At 39.6% G+C, this 19159-nt stretch overlaps 1 protein-coding gene across 1 annotated transcript in view; it reads left to right on the plus strand.

The window, feature by feature from the left end:
* The window catches only part of GPC3 (glypican 3), a gene marked incomplete at its 5' end in the record, with an annotated part of 208069 nt that overhangs the window by 1691 nt on the left and 187219 nt on the right, over window positions 1–19159 (plus strand). The window lies entirely within an intron of this gene.

The raw sequence follows: 19159 nt of genomic DNA on the forward strand, positions 1-19159 counted from the left end.
TCAGAACCACAGGAGCACACACTTTTCAATACAGAAAAGAACATAGAGCCAAGAGCTATCAGTTAGATCTCACTAAGGTTATAATGACTGATTCCTGAATGTTGCCAGCTTTGTTGAAGGAGATGGCAGAATCATCTAATACACCAGCCTTGTTGGGATCCTACCACATTTGAAGTGCTCTGCTGACCAGTTTACATAAAATTATGTCACAGTAATCTATGGGATAGATCCTAATATTATCCCCACTTTACACAGGAGTAAATGAAGCCAGCTTCAGAGCTGGCTTGAGTAAAATAAAAATAACTAAGGTCATGGCATCTGGGGCCATTACTTCATGGCAAATGGAAGGGGAAAAGGTAGAAGTAGTGACAGATTTCCTCTTCTTGGGCTCCAAAATCACTGCGGACGGTGACTGCAGCCATGAAATCAGAAGATGATTGCTTCTTGGCAGGAAAGCTATGACAAACCTAGACAGTGTGTTGAAAAGCAGAGACATTACTGTGCTGACAAAGGTCCATATAGTCAAGGCTACTATCTTTCCAGTGATCACGAATGGTTGTGAGAGCTGGACTGTAAAGAAGGCAGAATGCTGAGGAATTGATGCTTTCTGTGGTACTGGAGAAGACTCCTGAAAGTCCCTTGAACAGCAAGGAGTTCAAACCAGTCAATCTTAAGAGAGATCAGCCCTGAATATTCACTGGAGGGACTGATGCTGAAGCTGAAGCTCTAGTATTGTGGCCATCTGACACTCACAGGTGACTCATTGGAAAAGTCCCTGATGCTGGGAAAGATTAAGGGCAGAAGGAGAAGAGGGCATCAGAGGATGAGATGGCTGGACGACATCACCAATGTGCTGAATGTGAACTAGGGCAAACTCCAGGAGATGGTGAGGGACAAGGAAGCCTGGCGTACTGCAGTCCATGGGGTTGCAAAGAGTCAGACACAGCAACAAGATGAAGCTCAGTGGCTCAGCTGGCAAAGAATCTGCCTGCAGTGCAGGAGACCTGGGTTTGATCCCTGGGTTGGGAGGATCCCCTGGAGAAGGAAAAGGCTACCCACTCCAGTATTCTGGCCTGGAGAATTCCATGGACTGTATAGTCCATGGGGCACAAAGAGTCAGACACGACTGAGCGACTTTCACTTCACTTCACAGAGCCTAAATACCTTGCCCAGACATCAAAGCTAGTTAAATGGCAGTGGGGAAACTGGGATTCAAACCCTGGCTTGTTGCCTTGCTTGATTCATGCTCTTACCTTCTATACAATGTAGCTGCTGTATACTCTGAACCATCGCTTACCCAGAATGTGGAGGGCAGATTGGGCCATTTAGCCCTGTCTTTAAGCTCTGCAAGTACGAAATGATAGAGGTAATTGGTTTCTTTGGTGAATTAAACGAGAAAGGAGAACAAAAAATGATGCAACCCACAGGATGGCTACTCACGGAGCTGCTCTAATTGTCCCATTCAGAATGTTAGCCATTTAAAACACATTTGCTGAGAAAATATTTTATAGTAAAATGAACAGAAATGTCCTAACGATAGTGTTCTTCAGTGGTTAATTATTCCTCTGATTGCTTTATAATTTGAGGCCAGATTCTTGGGCCTTAAACAAAAGTAAATCTCAGAGAACTAGAAAAATGAAAAGCCAGTGCATTCGTATGTTCATTTCACCTGATGTTCGTTGAGGGCCCCTCTATGTGTCTGACACAAAGCGAGAGTGCCAGGGGTGTGGAAATGTCTTCAATAAGAGAAAAACAAGAAGATAACATTAAAGACAGAATATGGGAGTGTTTAAAGTTTGCCTCTGATATTGGTCACTTGACAGCAACATTTTGAAAACTGATATTGGTCACTTTGACAACATTTTGAAAACATGTTTTCTCCTCTGGTTATTTTCAACACAGAAAAATAGAGTAGGGGACCTGGTAGTGGATTGAGTCCACTATTTTGATCAGGCTCTAGAAATGAAAGTTTATTTAGTGAACATTTCTTAAGCAGTTCCTCTGTTCATGGCACTTTGCCAGGTGCTGGGTACTCAGTTGCCCCAGACATAGTTCTTAACTCTTTAAAAGGTCAGCTTAGCTTTGTAGACAGACAGATGTGTAACTGAATAATTTTCAGCACAGTGAACATCTCACTACAATGTTAATGTTAGAAGGCCTGAAAGAGATTACCTAGTCCAGTCCCTTTGATTTACAAATGAAAAAATAAAGTTCAGAGAGGCTTGCCCACAGTTGTATAGTTAGTGGAAGAGCCAGAAGTAGGGCCCAAGGTCTGCTGCTGCTACAATCGAGCACTCTTTCCACCACACTGATCTGTCTCCCATAAGACCCTCCCAGATTTTCACTCAAAAAGCTCCATTAGGATTCTGCAAAGACATCATGAACTTAAATTGAACAGCTATTTTGGGGGTGCCAAACCTGCTGTGTGTTAGGTGCACGTGGGCCCGTCTGTGTGTGTGTGCACACACACAGAGGGAGTACATTTCATGCCATTATCATTCAGGAAGAAAAGCCTTGGCTGTCAAGAGGTGCTCAGTGATGCAGTCAGGCCCTTTCTGTTTTGGCCATTAAGGGCCTGATTGCTCCCACCTCCCAGCTGGTTATGAGAGCGTGAAGTCTGTCTTCCCCAGGGAATGCATAAACTAGAACAGAAAGCGTATGTAAACTCTGCCTTGTTACTGGTTTATGATTGCTAGCTCTAAGTAATGTATACCAAATGGTGGGGGTGGGGAATCATTGCCCAGGTGTGATCCAGCTATACTCTGTATGCCCCATCAAGGGGCCGGGTCATTTATGGGTGGTGAGGGGAAGTGAGGGCTAGGTGGATTACAGAACCCTATTCCTGTTAACAAAACCACAAAATGCCCCCAAGCCTAAGCTGCTTGAAAACTAAAGCATTAATGAGATTCTGCTGTGGCACCTTCACCTTCCGGTTGTGATCAAATGTGAGACCCGGCCAGTTAGTCAGAATCTATAATTACCAAGACGTCTCCATACGTGAGTGCAATTTGAGAGCTAATGGAGGGTTCATTCTATAAATAAGAATTTTTTAGGCTTTGTTCTTATGTATGATCCATTTTGAGTTAATTTCTAATTTGGTGTGAGGTAGGGTACAACTTTTATTCTTTTTGCTTGTGAATCTCCAGTTGTCACAGCTCCATTTGTTGAAACGCTGTTTTTCTCCGTTGAATGGTCTTAACAAACTTTTTCAAAAATCAATTGACCATAAATGTGTGGATTGAACTTTCAGTGAAATGGCAAGAATGGACATCTCTGTCTTTTATTAATCTTAAGAAAAAAAGTCTTCAGTTTTCCCCATTAAGTATAGAGTTAGCTGTGAGTTTTTCATAAATGCCTTTTATTAGTTTGAGGAAGTTCCTTTGTATTACTACTTTGTTGATTGTTTTTTATTATTAAGGTATATTGGGTTTTTTAATTAAATTCCTCTTCTGCATCTAATGTATATGTGTCTTTTATTCTATTAATGTAATAAGTATACTAAAGTGATAACAAAAAATAATAATTAAACTAATTATTATACTAGATGTTATACCTCCCTTGCATCTCTGGGACAAATATCACTTGGTTGTGATATATGATCCTTTTAATGTATTGGTGGGTTTTGTTTTATACCTTTTGTTGAGGATTTTGGTATTTATCTTCATGAGAGATATTGGTCTATAGTTTTCTTCTAGTCTTTGTCTGGTTTTGGTATCAGAGTAATATTAGCCTCATAGAACAAGTTGAGATGTGTTCCCACCACTTCCGTTTTTTCAAAAGGGTTTTATAGGGATTGGCATTAATTATTCTTTAAATGTTTGGTAGAATTTGCCAGTAAGGCCATCTGGTCCTGGGCTTTTTTTTTTTTTAATGGGAAGATTCAGATTGCTAATTCAATCTCTTTGTTTATGAATTGACTCAGATTTTCTATTTCTTCTTGAGTCATTTTTGCTGTTTTAGGAATTTGTCCATTTAGCATCTATGTTATATAGTTTGTTGACATTCAGTTTTTCTTAGTAATTCCTTAAAACGTATTTTGTTTATAAGAGACTTGTACTAATGTCCCCTCTTTCATTCCTTATATAGTAATTTGACTGTTTTCTGTCAACCTAACTAAAGGTAGATTGATCTTGTTAATTTCTTTTCACAGAACCAACTTTTAATTTTTGTTGATTTCTTTATTTTTGTTCTTGATTTTAATTTTTGCTCTAACTATTTTCTTCCTTCTCTTTTGACTTGTGTATCTAGTGCATTTATATTTAATGTAGTTACAGATATGGTTGGATTCACATCTGCCATTTTACTCTTAGTTTTCTGTATAAGCCTCATTTTTTTTGTCTGTGTTCCTCCTTTGTTTCCTTCTTTGCCATTAAGTTTATATTTTTTAGTGTAACATTTTCATTTCTTTGAAGATTTTTTTCCACTTCTTTTGTTATTTTCTTAGTAGCTGTTCTAGCACTTACAGTACACAACTTAAATTGTCAGAGTCTACTTACGTTTATACTAACAATTCCAGTGAGATATTGATATACCCGTGCTTTGGTTTTTTTTCAATGCCCTGTCCACTCTGGTGGCCAAATAATTGTCTGCTTGTTGTTCTAGAGTTTGAAACTGATTTGTTATCAGTTCTACTTGCAGCTCTGCCAACTAATTCTGAGGCTTATTTTGCAGTCATCTACTTCTTTTGTGTTTAGTCTTCATGGAATTTTAATTTTCCTTTCTCCCTACAATTCAATATACTTTGTACTTTACTTTGGCAACAGTATATCTCAGTGTGCTTTCCAAGTTAGTACTGCTCAAAAGAAGTATAATGCAAGCCACATAGTAATCTTAAATTTTTTAAAAGCCACAGTAAAAAGCTGGAAGAAATAAGTGAAGTTAATATTTTTATTTCACCTAATTATGCCCCCAAATTAGCATTTTGGCAAGTAATCAGCATTTTACAAATTGTTAATGAGATATTTTACATTTGTTTTTCATCTCAACTTGGACTAGTCACATTTCATGTGCTCAATGGTCACATGATACAGATTGGACAGTGTAGTTCCAACCTCCCCTCTGGGAAGGAATGTAGTGACAATGCCAGTCCCACCCCAGGAAGACTGCTTTCCACAAATAAAACTAATTCAGTTCAGTTCACTCAGTCGTGTCTGACTCTTGGTGACCCCATTGATCACAACACGCCAGGCCTCCCTATCCATCACCAACTCCCGGAGTTCGCTCAAACTCATGTCTATTGAGTCAGGGATGCCATCTGACCACCTCATCCTCTGTCGTCCCCTTCTCCTCCTGTCTTCAATCTTTCCCAGCACCAGGGTCTTTTCAAATGAGTCAGCTCTTTGCATCAGGTGGCCTAAGTATTGGAGTTTCAGCTTCAACATCAATCCTTCCAGTGAACACCCAGGCCTGATCTCCTTTAGGATGGACTGGTTGTATCTCCTTGCAGTCCAAGGGACTCTCAAGAGTGTTCTCCAACACCACAGTTCAAAAGCATCAATTCTTTGGCAATCAGCTTTCTTTATAGTCCAACTCTCACATCCATACATGACCACTGGAAAAACCATAGCCTTGACTAGACAGACCTTTGTTGACAAAGTAATGTCTCTGCTTTTGAATATGCTATCTAGGTTGGTCATAACTTTTCTTCCAAGGAGTAAGTGTCTTTTAATTTCATGGCTGCAGTCACCATCTGCAGTGATTTTGGAGCCCAAGAAAATGAAGTCTGCCACTGTTTCCCCATCTATTTCCCATGAAGTGATGGGACCAGATGCCATGATCTTCGTTTTCTGAATGTTGAGCTTTAAGCCAACTTTTTCACTCTCCTCTTTCACTTTCATCAAGAGGCTTTTTAGTTCCTCTTCACTTTCTGTCATAAGGGTGGTGTCATCTGCATATCTGAGGTTATTGGTATTTCTCCCAGCAATCTTGATTCCAGCTTGTGCTTCATCCAGCTGAGCGTTTCTCATGATGTACTCTGCATAGAAGTTAAATAAGCAGAGCGACAATACAACTAACCGCGCTTCTAAGTTGCCCTGCTGAGAAGTGCTCACAAGTAGAAGAAAGTAACTCAGAAGAAAGTGTGTGGTCTCTCTGACACACAACTTCTCATCCAAAACATAGTTGCAGGCAATGAAAAATTAATTTGAGGGAGCTAGTTTATATTTTGAGGAAGGCATGGCAAACCACTCCAGTATTCTTGCCTGCAGAATCCCTATGGACAGAGAAGCCTGGGGGGGCTACAGTCCAAGGAGTTGGACATGACTGAGCAACTAAGCACAGCACAGTTAATATTTCAGTTTATGATAGTTTTTTGTGTATATAGAAAATAAAGGGTAGCAAGCTCTTTAATACTAACATTCTGCGGTGGATACCCTATATAGGATTGAATCAGGCCTAAGCAAGGGGAAAGCCGCACAGTAACAGTACAAATTTGAGCCATTTCAAAGTGCCATTTTGGGTGATCCAGTCCCTCCAGACACCTCTCCCTCCTGAAGAGGGTATTTTTCATTGTTTTGTTTTTGACTGGTGTTTGGGAGGTCGTGAGATGAATAGAAGCATCTGTATATTTGCCCAAACCTCTCCCTCTATCCTTTCATCTGATTTGGATGATTACTGGTTTCTTGTCACTTGAATATTGCTTATTCTCAGCTTACTTTTGGTTTTTAAGGAAGAGTTACTGCTGCTCCTCTCATTTAGTTGTTAACTTTTCCTGTTTCATGTGGTTTTCTTTCCTTACTTTTGGCTGTGCTGTCTTTGTTGCTGCGTGGGCTTTTCTCTAGTTGCAGTGCGTGGGCTTCCCACTGTGCTGGCTGGTTGCGGAGCTTGGGCTCCAGGCGTGCATGCTACTGTAGTTGCGGAGCATGGGCTTAGTTGCCCCATGGCATGTGAGATCTTCCTGGACTTCCAGGGATTGAACCGCATTGGCAGGCGGGTTCTTTACCAAAGAGCCACCAGGGAAGTCCAATTCTTAATTTTTCTTAGTCATTCAATTTGATATCTACCCTTTTTGCCTCAGATTTGGGGACAGTGCAGATAACTAATTTAGGGCTCTGATTTTTTTATAAGGTTTTTCATGTTCTCTCTGGCTTTGACACCTTAGGATTCATGTTCCCTCTTTGTTAATTCCATCTATCCGCCATTCAGACTCTTTGCCCAGATGCTGCTGTCTTCTTGTCTAGACTCTGTTATCAGGTCCCTGGGCTCGTGTTTTCTAGATCCTTATCTGGATCCCTGAAACTTGTGGCCTGAATCTAGTGGCCATCAGGCTTGCCTGGATCTAAATTACTTGCCTGTTTCTCCTTCCATTCCTTCACTCCTCTCTTTTAGTACAGCATCTAAATTTCCTTGCTTAGATTATTAGCCAGAAACCTCACTCCACACCCATGCCAGCCAACCCTCCTGGGCTTGGCCTTGGATTTCAAAGTGACAGAAGAAGAGGAAGAAAGAAACACTCCTTGAATGCAACTTTCAAGGCAATACACAGCTTTTAGGAAGTAACAAGTGAAGACTCTATATGGGGAGCTTAACTCTGCAAAATTAAAGACCCTATTGGATAAAAAAAGAAAGAAACCTATCAGCCCAGCAGCTACAAAGAGTTATCATAGGGAAGACATTTCCTTGTTTTATCTGTCAAGCCAGAATGGGGAGATTTAGTTGATAGAATGTGGTAGACAAATCAGCAAGACAGAGAAGTGAGGATTAGAAGCACAGCAAAGTAAGCAAATATGATATGACTGCCTGCTGTAAAGACTGGAAAAACAAATACTAAGTGGGTATTTTAGTAGCATCTGTAAGTTCTGGGATCAAAGGAAAAAATCCATAAATACTTCAAGATGTTTGCTTTGTACTATTTGGCTAATTGGCCAAATGTAATATCAACTTATAGGGGAAAGTTAAACACTGAAGTGTAGAAATATAGACAAATAGCCCAGATTAGCACAAGCATACATGTCCATAAAAAAAGACCACAAAAACCTGGAGCTTCATTCTTGGGATTGGCCTCCCGTCAGTTTTAAAAAGCTGAGGTTCTGCTCTTGTCAGGGATGCCACAGGAAGTATCCTCCGAAACCACAAGCTTCCTTTACCATCTGTTCTCAAAAACATCCTTGGGAAATGCTAACCGTGGGTTAGGACTTTTGTTTCTGTTATTGAAACCTCTTGATCTCTGATCCTGGGAAAAGTTCTCACTTGGTCTATCTTCCTTCTTCGTTCTGTAGGTGGTATAAAGTTATGCATTTTTTTCAGTTATATATTCTTTTCCATTATGGCTTATCACAGGATATTGCATATAATCACCTGGGCTGTACGATAGGATCTTGTTTATCCATCCTATATTTAATAGTTTGTATCTGCTAATCCCAACCTCCCAACTCCCAAACCTCCTCTCTTGGCAACCATAAGTCTGTTCTCTATGTCTGTGAGTCTGTTTTTGTTTCATAAATATGTTCATTTGGGTTGTATTTTCGAGTCCATGTATAAGTGATATCATATGGGATTTGTCTTTCTCTTTCTGACTTAGCTCATTTAGTATGATCATCTCTAAGTCCATCTATGTTGCTGCATATGGTATTATTTCATCCTTTTATGGCTGAGTAGGAAATGGTAACCCACTCCAGTATTCTTGCCTGGAAAGTTCCATCGAGAGAGGGGCCTGGCGATCTACAGTCCACGGGGTTGCTAAGAGTCGGGCACGACTGAGCACTCACACAATATTCCATGGTATGCATGTATCACATCTTCTGTATGCCTTCATCTGTCAATGGATATTTAGGTTGTTCCATGTCTTGCTTACTGTAAATGGATCTGCTTGGAACATAGGGATGCATGTACCTTTTCAAGTTGTAGTTTTGTCTCAGTACGTGACCAGGAGTGTGATTGCTGGATCACATGAGAAGTCTATTTTTAGTTGCTGGTGTTTTTTAAGGAAACTTCAGACTGTTTTCCATAGTGGCTGTACCAGTTTACATTTTCACCAACAGTGTAAGAGGATTCCTTTTTCTCCACACCCTCTGCAACATTTATTATTTCTAGGCTTTTTAACAGTGGCCATTCTTTCTGTTACGGGGTGGTAACTTAATGTAGTTTTGATTTGCATTTCTCCAATAATTAGTGATAATGAGTATCTTTACATGTGCCTATTGACTATCTGTATGTCTTCTTTGGAAAAATGTATATTTAAGTCTTCTGCCCATTTTTCAATTGGGCTTTTGTTTACTTGTTATTGAATTGTACTAGGTGTTTGTATGGTTTGGAAATTAAACCCTTGTCAGTTGCATCATTTTCAAATATTTTCTGCCAGTCCTTTGCTTGTCTTTTATTTTGTTTATGGTTTCTTTAGTGTGCAACAGCTTGTAAATTTGAGTAGGTTATATTTGTTTATTTTTGTTTATTTTTGATTTTTTTCTATTGCCTTGAAAGATAGACCTAAGAAAACATTTGTATGATTCATGTCACAGAATGTTTTGCCTTTGTTCTCTTATAGGAGTTTTATGGTATCATGTCTTATATTTAAGCCATTTTGAGTTTATTTTTATATATGGTGTGATGGTGTGTTCTAATTTCGTTGATTTGCATGTGGTTCTCCAACTTTCATAACACCACTTGCTGAAGAGACTATCTTTTCTCCACTGTATACTCTTCCCTCCTTTGTTGAAAATTAACTGACATCGGTGTGTGGGTTTATTCTGTTCCATTGATCCATTGTCTGTTTCTGTGCCAGTACTACCCTGTTTTGGTTACTGTAGCTTTGTAGTATTATCTGATGTATGAGAGGGTTATACCTCCTGCTTTGTTCCTTTTCTTCAGGTTTGCTTTGGCAATTCTGGATATCTTATGGTTCCATATAAATTTTAGGATTGTTTATTCTAGTTCTGTAGAAAATTTCATGGGTCATTTGATGTTGTTATTGTTGTTTGGTTGCTAAGTTGTATCTGACTCTATTGTGACCCCGTGGACTATAGCCTGCCAGGCTCCTCTGTTAATGGGATTTCTCAGGCAAGAATACTGAAGTGGGTTGCCATTTCCTTCTCTAGGGGATCTTTCTGACCCAGGAATCGAACCCACATCTCCTGCATTGGCAGGCAGATTCTTTACTACTGAGCCACCAGGGAAACCCGGGTAATTTGATACAGATTGCATTAAATCTATAGAGTGCTTTGAGTTGTGGCCATCTTAACAATATTAATTTTTCCAATTCACAAGCATAGAACATCTTTCCATTTCTTTAAATCCTCTTTCATTCCTTTATTAATGTTTTTTCGTTCTCAGCATGTGTCTTTCACCTCCTTGGTGAGATTTTAAAGGGGATTGTTTGCTTATACTCCGTTTCTAATATTTCATTGTTAGTATAAAGAAATGCAACCAATTTCTGTGTGTTAATTTTGTATACTGCTACCTTGCTGAATGTATGCGTTCTAATAGTTTGTGTGGAATCTTTATAGAGTTTTTGATATACAATATCATGTTTCTTCCCTACTAATTTCAGTGCCTTTTATTTCTTTTTCTTGTCTTGAGTGCCGTGACTAGGACTTCCAATACTGTATTGAATTAAGTGATGAGAGTGGGCATCCTTGTCTTACTTGAGATTTTAGTGGGAAGGCTTTCAGCTTTTCACTGATGAGTATTATATTTGCTGTGGGTTTGTCATAAATAGCTTTTATTGAGTTATGTTCCTACTATACCCACTTTCATAAGAATTTTTATCATGAAATGGATGTTGAATTTTATTAAAGCTTCTTTTTTAAACCAATATTCCACTTTATATTTAGAGTTAGAAATAACCCTCAAAGATCTACTCTAGTCTCCTTACTTTGAAGATGAGAATACTGAGGCATATGATTTGGGGCAAAGGATTTTCCAAACATGAACCAGTTAATGTCATATTAGGGTGTAAAACCTATGGTTTCTGACAAACACGCCAGTATTCTTTCTAAAATACTATCTGATTCTTTGATAGGACATAGTGAGTATGCTAACTTTCATTATTGGGCATGCAAACATATTCGCATCTTTGAAAGTTCACAACTTGAAGGTTCATATGGAGGGGACTTACTGTATTTTCTCCTACCATAAAATATCCAAAATAACACCTAAGATGCTTCTTGATTCTCTTTGTTTCTTGATTATAGGATTCCTAGAAATCACAATAAATGCTTTATGAGCGTGGATTTCAATGCACAGACTCTTAGAGCCTTTTTTCCCATATGATCTTTTTAATTTTATTTTTAATTTATTTTTTAATTTGAGGAAAATTGCTTTACATTGTTGTATTGGTTTCTGCAATACAACAACAGAAATCAGCCATAATTATATATTATGAGCATTTTTATGTGAAGAAAATTAAAATAGGCAGAGGATGAAGTTTCTTGCCAAGGTATTCTGGATCTATGTATTTATAAGTTACCTGAGAAATTCTTTATGCAGAAGGAATCAAATACAAATATGCAGTTTAGACTTGGAGAACATCTTAAAGATGGCTTGCTATATAAATAGTGAATAGAAACTGTCAGTTGTTTCTCTTAGATTCTTGCAGAAGTCTAAGCAAATCATTATGAAAGTGTTGCTCAGAATGTGCTCCAGTTATAGCCAATTAAAGGTCAGCATATATAATTTACACAAAATAAATGAGCAGGAACAAAAGGTATCTGTTGTGCCATGAGGAATGATTCTATTTCATCTGCAGATGAGTACTAAAAAGGTCATTGAAAATACAAGATGCAAATCATTTTTTTTTTCAATAAAACATTTGTTCTAGGTTTGGTCTTTCAGCCAGTTTTATTCTCTTGTTTGCATGCATGCCATAGTCATTAGTACAATTGAATTATAGAATGACCTACACCATTAGACTGTTAGGCTGCTTGATTGAAATTATCTTTATAATGGAAATCAGAGAACACTTTTAACCTTGTTAGAGTACCACTGTACCGTTGATTAATATATAAAGCAAGTCATAAATTTCATAGTGAGCTATTTATTTCCAGACTATCTTGTGAAAGCAGTTTGGGCTCTATTACAGAAACTTTCTTCATACCTTTGTCTAGCTGACACTAATGATCCTGATTATTTCTAGGACTTTCAAAGCGTCAGTATTAATTAAACTAATGCTTAAAAATAGGGGTAAAAAAGAACATTTGACTGTTATATCTTCAATGTTTGACAATGTGTGTGTACTTCTTTTGTTAGGTGGTTAATTTCAGAAAACTGACTTCATTTGATAAGGTTTTTCTCCAGAAGCAAATACTTGCCTGATTCAGTGGTAATAACCAATATTACCAAGGTCACAGCTTTATCTATATATCTAATGAGTGTTTGTTGAGTACTTTAGGTATGTTCTGTACTGGATTGTGTGGTATGAATAAAAAGATGTTTTAAAAAGTCAGTCCCTGCCCTCAAAAGAGTTCACGGTCTTGTGAGGGATACAATTGACAGAAACAGAGAGCATCCAATGTGCAATCTACGGACATAGGTTAAGGGGCTTCTAACCTAGCCTGGGTGGAGAAGGCAATGGTACCCTACTCCAGTATTCTTGCCTGGAAAATGCATGGATGGAGGAGCCTGGTGGGCTGCAGTCCATGGGGTCGCTAAGAGTCGGACACGACTGAGCGACTTCACTTTCACTTTTCATTTTCATGCATTGGAGAAGGAAATGGCAGCCCACTCCAGTGTTCTTGCCTGGAGAATCCCAGGGACGGGGAAGCCTGGTGGGCTGCTTTCTATGGGGTCGCACAGAGTCGGACATGACGGAAGCAACTTAGCAGCAGCAGCAGCAACCTAGCCTGGGAAGCTGTCACAGAGAACTTCCCCGTGAATAAAGGCTCTTCCAGCCAGTGAAGAGGCGAGCACCAAGTTTGTGGGGAATAGATGATTATTGACAAGGAACCGTAGAGGCATGGAACTTAGGTGGGGACTAAGGAATATGGAAGGAAGAGGGTCTTTCTTTTTTTTTTTTTTTTTTTTTTTTTGAGGGTCTTGCTTACTCACTTCCAGAACTCATCCTGTGGCACAGACTTCTGTCCTAAGCAGTAGCAGGCCACCCGGGTCCTGAGACCCTGGATGGACTTTGGAAGAAAGGAGTCTGATATACTGCCTTTCCCCAAGGCCCACTGTAGCTGGCTCCAGCAGCAAGAGGGCAACATGGGTGCTAGAGAGGTCAGGCCTTCCACTCTGGACCAGTCACCTGCATATATGGGAGGTTTGGAAACAGGAGCTTGGATGTCTGGGTGGGCCTGGATTGTTTCCAGAAAAGAAAACAGAAAAGGTTTGTGGGGAAGGGAACTGGTCCTGTTTCTAAAGAAACCACTTCCTATAAAATTATACCCTTGCTTTTAGACTCTTATTAAGGGAAAGTAGGACTAATTAAGAAACCTGAACATCATCAATAATTTTTCTACTTGAGTTTTATGAGTAGTAATTTTTTTTAAAAAAGCGCTCATGAAGTCACTGGTAGAAAAGCTAATGCACAGCTTTTTAGCAAATGCCCTTGAAGACTCAAGTTTGATTCAGTCATAAATTGCATACAAATAGCTAATTGCTAGCTTCCAGAATAAAATGTACTTATTGTCTCAAGTTGGCTACATAGCTTTAAAAGTCAAGCCATAGCCAATCTTTGTTTTTAGAGAACATTGCTAAAGGAGATACCAGACCAAATGGCCTGCGTGATACCATGCTAAACCCTCTAGGCTGGATTGGTGTACTTTTAGTTCGTGGAAATAGAATTGGGTAAACTCAGTGAGTACATGATGGTTTCAAATAAACTATGCAACAGCAGAGATTTATAGGAAGATTCCTGGTTCACTTGAGAATAATATTCCCTAATAGGTAACTTTGTTTCTTGTCTAAATTGTCCTTCATCTTCTGCTCCTTCTCTTCATTGCTTTCCTTCCCCACTTCCTTCTCCCTCCTCTTCCTTCTCAATTCTTCTTCTTCAATAAAAATGTAATAGTGAGAACAGATTGCAATTTCCTTTTATGGGAAGACCTGCTACACGAAATTTTATCTCCAGAGGCAGATCTTTAACTGAAAAAGTGAAGGCAGAGGACGGGCATTGCCACGCAGGCCACAGAGGCCGCTGGCATAGGCGTGAAGCAGTTTGCTTGTGGGGAGAACTAGGGCTAGCCTTGTGCCTTTTTATTGCCTTTTAGGACAGTTTTCAGGTCTCAAAGTGAAAACTCAATAAAACTTTCAGAAGCAAATAAATAGAACCTAGAAGGCTTGTTTCCCTGGGGATGGGGAAGCACCATATGTCAGTTTCATGCTTTTAATAAAAAGGCCATGGCTTCATCTAAATCGTAGTAAGTGTTTGCTTTTCAGAGATTTTCACTGAAATGACAAATAGAATCTAACTGTTTCTTATGCACTTTTCCCTGACCAGAGAAAAATCCAGTTCAAAATAAAATACCCACAATAATTTCCTATTGGACAATTTCCTGTATGATGTGCTGTCATTATCCAATCTATTTCTGAGGGAGTTGTTATAACAGTTGTTTGCCCAAGAAGCACTGGAACCCAGACTGTGGCTATAGTTGTGCTGTTTGCAACCCTTAGAGCTTGTTTAGTCCATTCATATTCTTGTACCAGTGAGGAACCAGAGAACCAGATTGGAGAGGAAAGATGCATATAGAGGAGAACAGGAAGCCGGAGATAACCATGGTAAAAGGGAGTGAAGAGGAAGAACAGAAAGTATGTTCAGAAGTACCCTCTGTCACTTCTTAAAATTTTAGGTAGGATTATAGAGAGTGGAGTGACAGGGTGGGCATACAGTATGCATTGGAGGAAAGGAAATTGCTGTTTTTTGAGTCCCTTTTATATACCAAGCTTAGTGCTGGGCACTTTGTATAGATTCTTTCTTTTAACCCTCACCACAATGACATAAAGTGAAACATTATTGTCCCCATTCTACAGATGAGGAAGCTGAGGTTGAGTGGAGTGAAATCACATATAAGAGGCAGGAGGGGACTTCCCTGGAGGCTCAGTGGTTAAGATTCTGTTTTTCCATGGCAGGGGGTGGAGGGGCAGGTGTGGGTTCAACCCTTGGTTCAGGAACTAAGATCCCACTTGCTATGTGGTACAGCAGAAAAGAAAAACAAGCAAACAAACAAAAAAAGCAGCAGCAGGAGACCTGGGATCAGATGCATATGTTTTGAGGGCTCAAGTGAAGCACTTTGCCTCCCGTCCCATGTTGTGAAGTCTGTAACCTGAGTGAATACAAAGACTGACAGGTCAGTCATGAAGTCAGTACACAGAGAGGGACAAATCAGAGGTAAGAAATTTAGATCTGAAGGGAATTCTTGATAAGAAGAGCACATGAGTGCCAGCGTTTTCACTGGACAATTTACAAGGCCACCCATATAGGGAATGATTTCTTTGGAAGACACATTTCAAGTAGAATCCTCCTTGCAGAGTAAACAGAAAGATTTGTGAGCATGGAGGTGAGTGGGGCGATGGAGAGAAAGACTGTTTGAACACATAAGAGTGAGAATAGGCAGACAGACAGGTGACTGTCTGCTGAGAGGGGAGCCTGTGAGAAGAGGATGGCCGATTGATATATCAGAGAGGTGAGTGACCAAGAAAGTGAATGAGTAGGTGACTGCAAGACTCCATGGAGCTCCTCATAGCCTGTTTGCTCTTTGGACATTTGTGTAAGGACTATTTTTATGGTATGACCCACAAAACTGAATGCTGACATCATGCAGTATTCTACTTCATGTGTTTTTCTTATGATTATTTAATTAGTTGCTTTTTAAGCATTTATTTTTACTCAGTAATCCAGATTCCCTGTCTCAGAATTGATATTTGAGGTGGTGTCTGAAGGGAGACCTACTTAGTGGCCTTTTGCAGGGGAGCTGAAACCTGAATGTCGTTGTGTTCTTTTGTTGCTGAACTGCCAGTGTTCAGATCAAAACAATCCACTTCTGATTCATGTATGTTATTAGCTCTGGCAGGATAGCAAGACGTGAGGCAGATATTATTTTATATGTTAGGGAAACATAGATAAGGAAACAGAATGAAGAGACTGTCTTTATTCTTTATTAGAAAAGCAATCTTTTGTGATACATCTTAGCAACAAGCAGTGAGTTTTTAATAAAACTGAGCGGATAGAGCACTCATATGTCCAGCCTTGCTCCCCCTCTTTGGCTCCAGAAACATATGATTTCATGACACTAGCAAGAGGCCTGCTGATTTGTCAGTTGATCAAAAGTTGCTGAAGGAAAGTCAATACAAAAACGCTGCTCATCATCTTGTCTTTTCCCAGTAACTCTGTTGGACTTCCAGTGTCCACTTGCCTGTTCTCCACAGCAGTGGTACTAACAGTAGTGCCTGTACCTTTGTTGTAAAGGGTGAGAATCTCATTTTGTTTCTTTTCCTCTTGTTAAAAGACTGGGGGCTGACTCCCTGGAAGATCTGGAAGAATTATTATCACCAGCTATGTGTAGTCAAGGGTTGCTTTTCTTCCCTTTCTTCTTCAGTCATTTTCACAGTAATTCATTTCTTTATCACACTTGCCCTGCTCTGGGCATATGTCTTAGAAGCCCTGCTCTTACTCCCTGTGTTGCTGCTGCTCCTGCTGCTGCTGCTAAGTCGCTTCAGTCGTGTCCGACTCTTAGCGACCCCATAGACTGCCCCAGGGTCCTCCATCCATGGGATTTTCCAGGCAAGAGTACTGGAGTGGGGTGCCATTGCCTTCTCCGCTTACTCACTGTAAATTGATTCAAAAACGAAGCAGTTTCATTGTTCTTCAAGTAGAACAGTATGTTTCAGGTGTCCCCAGTCCAAGTGGGTTTGCATAGCTGCCATGCATGCTGTGGAATCAGCATTATTGCCTCTACCAGTATTTTGTAATAGACGTCACTATTTTTGTGCAGATAATTCCCACATGGGCAGAATCCGATGTTACAACAAAGATTTTTGCTAAAAGTACCTTTCCTCCTTGGAACAAACTTGTTTTGCAATTCTCCTGTGTTATGTAGAAGCTAAATGATTTGTCTTAGGGGTCTACAGCTGACCTGAGAGTATTTCTATTAATAATTCTGGGTACCATTGAAGGGCCTTTGAAATCAGTGGGAGATTCTCTGTGACCTGACCTACAAATGTGCTCTAAGCCCCAGCTGCCCAAGGTAATATGTTCTCCTGACAGGTTGCAGACTCTCTGATCTGATGGTGCCCATCAGGAGCCCCGTGTATGCCCCTTAAACTTCTGTTTATTTTTCATTATTAGTTGTCACATCACTATGTTAAATTATGAAATCTGTTAAAAGATCATGATACGCTGAGCAAGCTTCTTGTCCAAGTCTTACTTAACTTTATTATAGTGGCTGCAAAACCATGAGGAGGGGAAAAAAGGCAAAATGATGGGCAAGGAAGGAGACAGCCTCTACTTTCAAAGGGAAATGACTCCTTTTTCCTGGCACCATACCTGCTCTTAGAGCCACAGAATTTTAAGATGCCACAGTTGGGAGTACTTATTTAATCCAATCCCCTTCATCTTGCAGATGAGAAAACTGAGGCCCCGATAAGACCTTATCAAGGGCACAAAAGTCCCAATAGCAGAGCTAGGGCTAGAATAGGCCTTGGATATTCACCCTACTAATTCAGTAACTCATAAAGAATAAGAGATGGATTTTAAAGTTCAGCTCTGGGGTACCTAAGACACATTTCAAGTGAAGTCCTTATTACTCTTCAGCATAAATCAAAAATAGGTCCCAGTTTTCAATCACCATGTCCAACTGGACAATGTGGGTGTCACTTGAGACCATTTTTGTTGTTAAGAAAGAAATACAGGAAACACTTGGCCAGGGTTATTTCTGTCGCTACTCATTTTTTCCATCTTCTTGAAGACCACGTTTCTTACGTGTCAACTTTGAACTTGGTGAATCTTTGATTCTAAGTTACTCCCAAACAGTTTCCTCAATAGGGACTATAAAGAAGCATGTTAGAATTTGGAATGTTAGGTCCTGGTTTAAAGGCTCTTTTTTGTCCCTTATTAGCTGTGTGGCCTTGAGCAATCACTTAACTTCTTAGAACCTCTCTTGGTAAAAATAGGCATAAGATCTTCACAGACCTGGTTATAAAGCACCTATGTCATAATGTAATATGGACAAGCTCTTTGTAAAGAGCAAAGGGCTATAACTAACCACAATGTTAGTTATTAGAATGCTTACCATACAGATTTCCTGAAACTGGCCTGGAATATCCTTCATTCTTGAATGATCTATAAGCAGTAGATCCTTCAATTTCAATAATTTCTCGATTATTCACATTAATGTTAGGGTGGAGGAGCACAGATGATACAAAACAGCAATGCATTTTGATACCATGTCTGTTTGAGTTTTAGTGTATTGGGGAAAGCTTCTGAAATCTCTTTGCAGAAAGTAAAATTCAACCGAGATGAATTCTGTGGGCACATCCAGCACTTCCAAAAGCTGGCCATGTGTAAATCCTTGACCTTCTCTGGACCTCAGTTTCCTATCTGTAAAAGGGAGAATTGACCTAACTGATTGCATGGTGCCTGCCAGCTCTGATATCCATGTGTCTGTGAGTCTAAGCATATTGAAGGCAGCAGGTGAAAGCCCATTTTAGATGATGCCCAAAAGTTCTGTGGGGTGGCTGGAGCTGTGCAAATACTAGGGAACAAAAATAATCACAAGCTGACAAAATGGCACTACCTCATTAATTTTTTTTTATATATGAATTTTAAATCTATTTATATTTGTTTTGAAATACGTATTCACACCCTGATTTAGATCAATGGTTTAGTCATTAGATACACATAGATAAATAGACTTTAGAATTTGAGGCTTTATATTACCGCATTAATTGCATAGGCAAGGACAGAAGCCAATCCAGGGTGTAGGAAAACCATGACTGACATTTAAGGAAATGACCAGAAGAAGAGATTGGAGGAAAAAGTGAAAATAACATCTATAGGCAGAAAGGGTTAGAATGATAGCAGTGTTCAACGCTGCTGTCACAGAGGAAACGCGCAAGATGAGTCTCTTTGTGCTATTTCTGTTCAGAGGTCACAACTCTTCTCAATTCACCTGATTTTTTTTTCCTCTCTTTTCAATCATGTCCTTTTCAAAATTCATCTCAGCAGTATTTGTGAACCCTTCTGATTATATCTTTTGCTAAAACCAATCAGCAGAAGTCTGTCTACAGTGCAGGG

The sequence above is a fragment of the Capra hircus genome (assembly GCF_001704415.2).
Source record: "Capra hircus breed San Clemente chromosome X unlocalized genomic scaffold, ASM170441v1, whole genome shotgun sequence".
Classification (NCBI taxonomy): Eukaryota; Metazoa; Chordata; class Mammalia; order Artiodactyla; family Bovidae; genus Capra; species Capra hircus.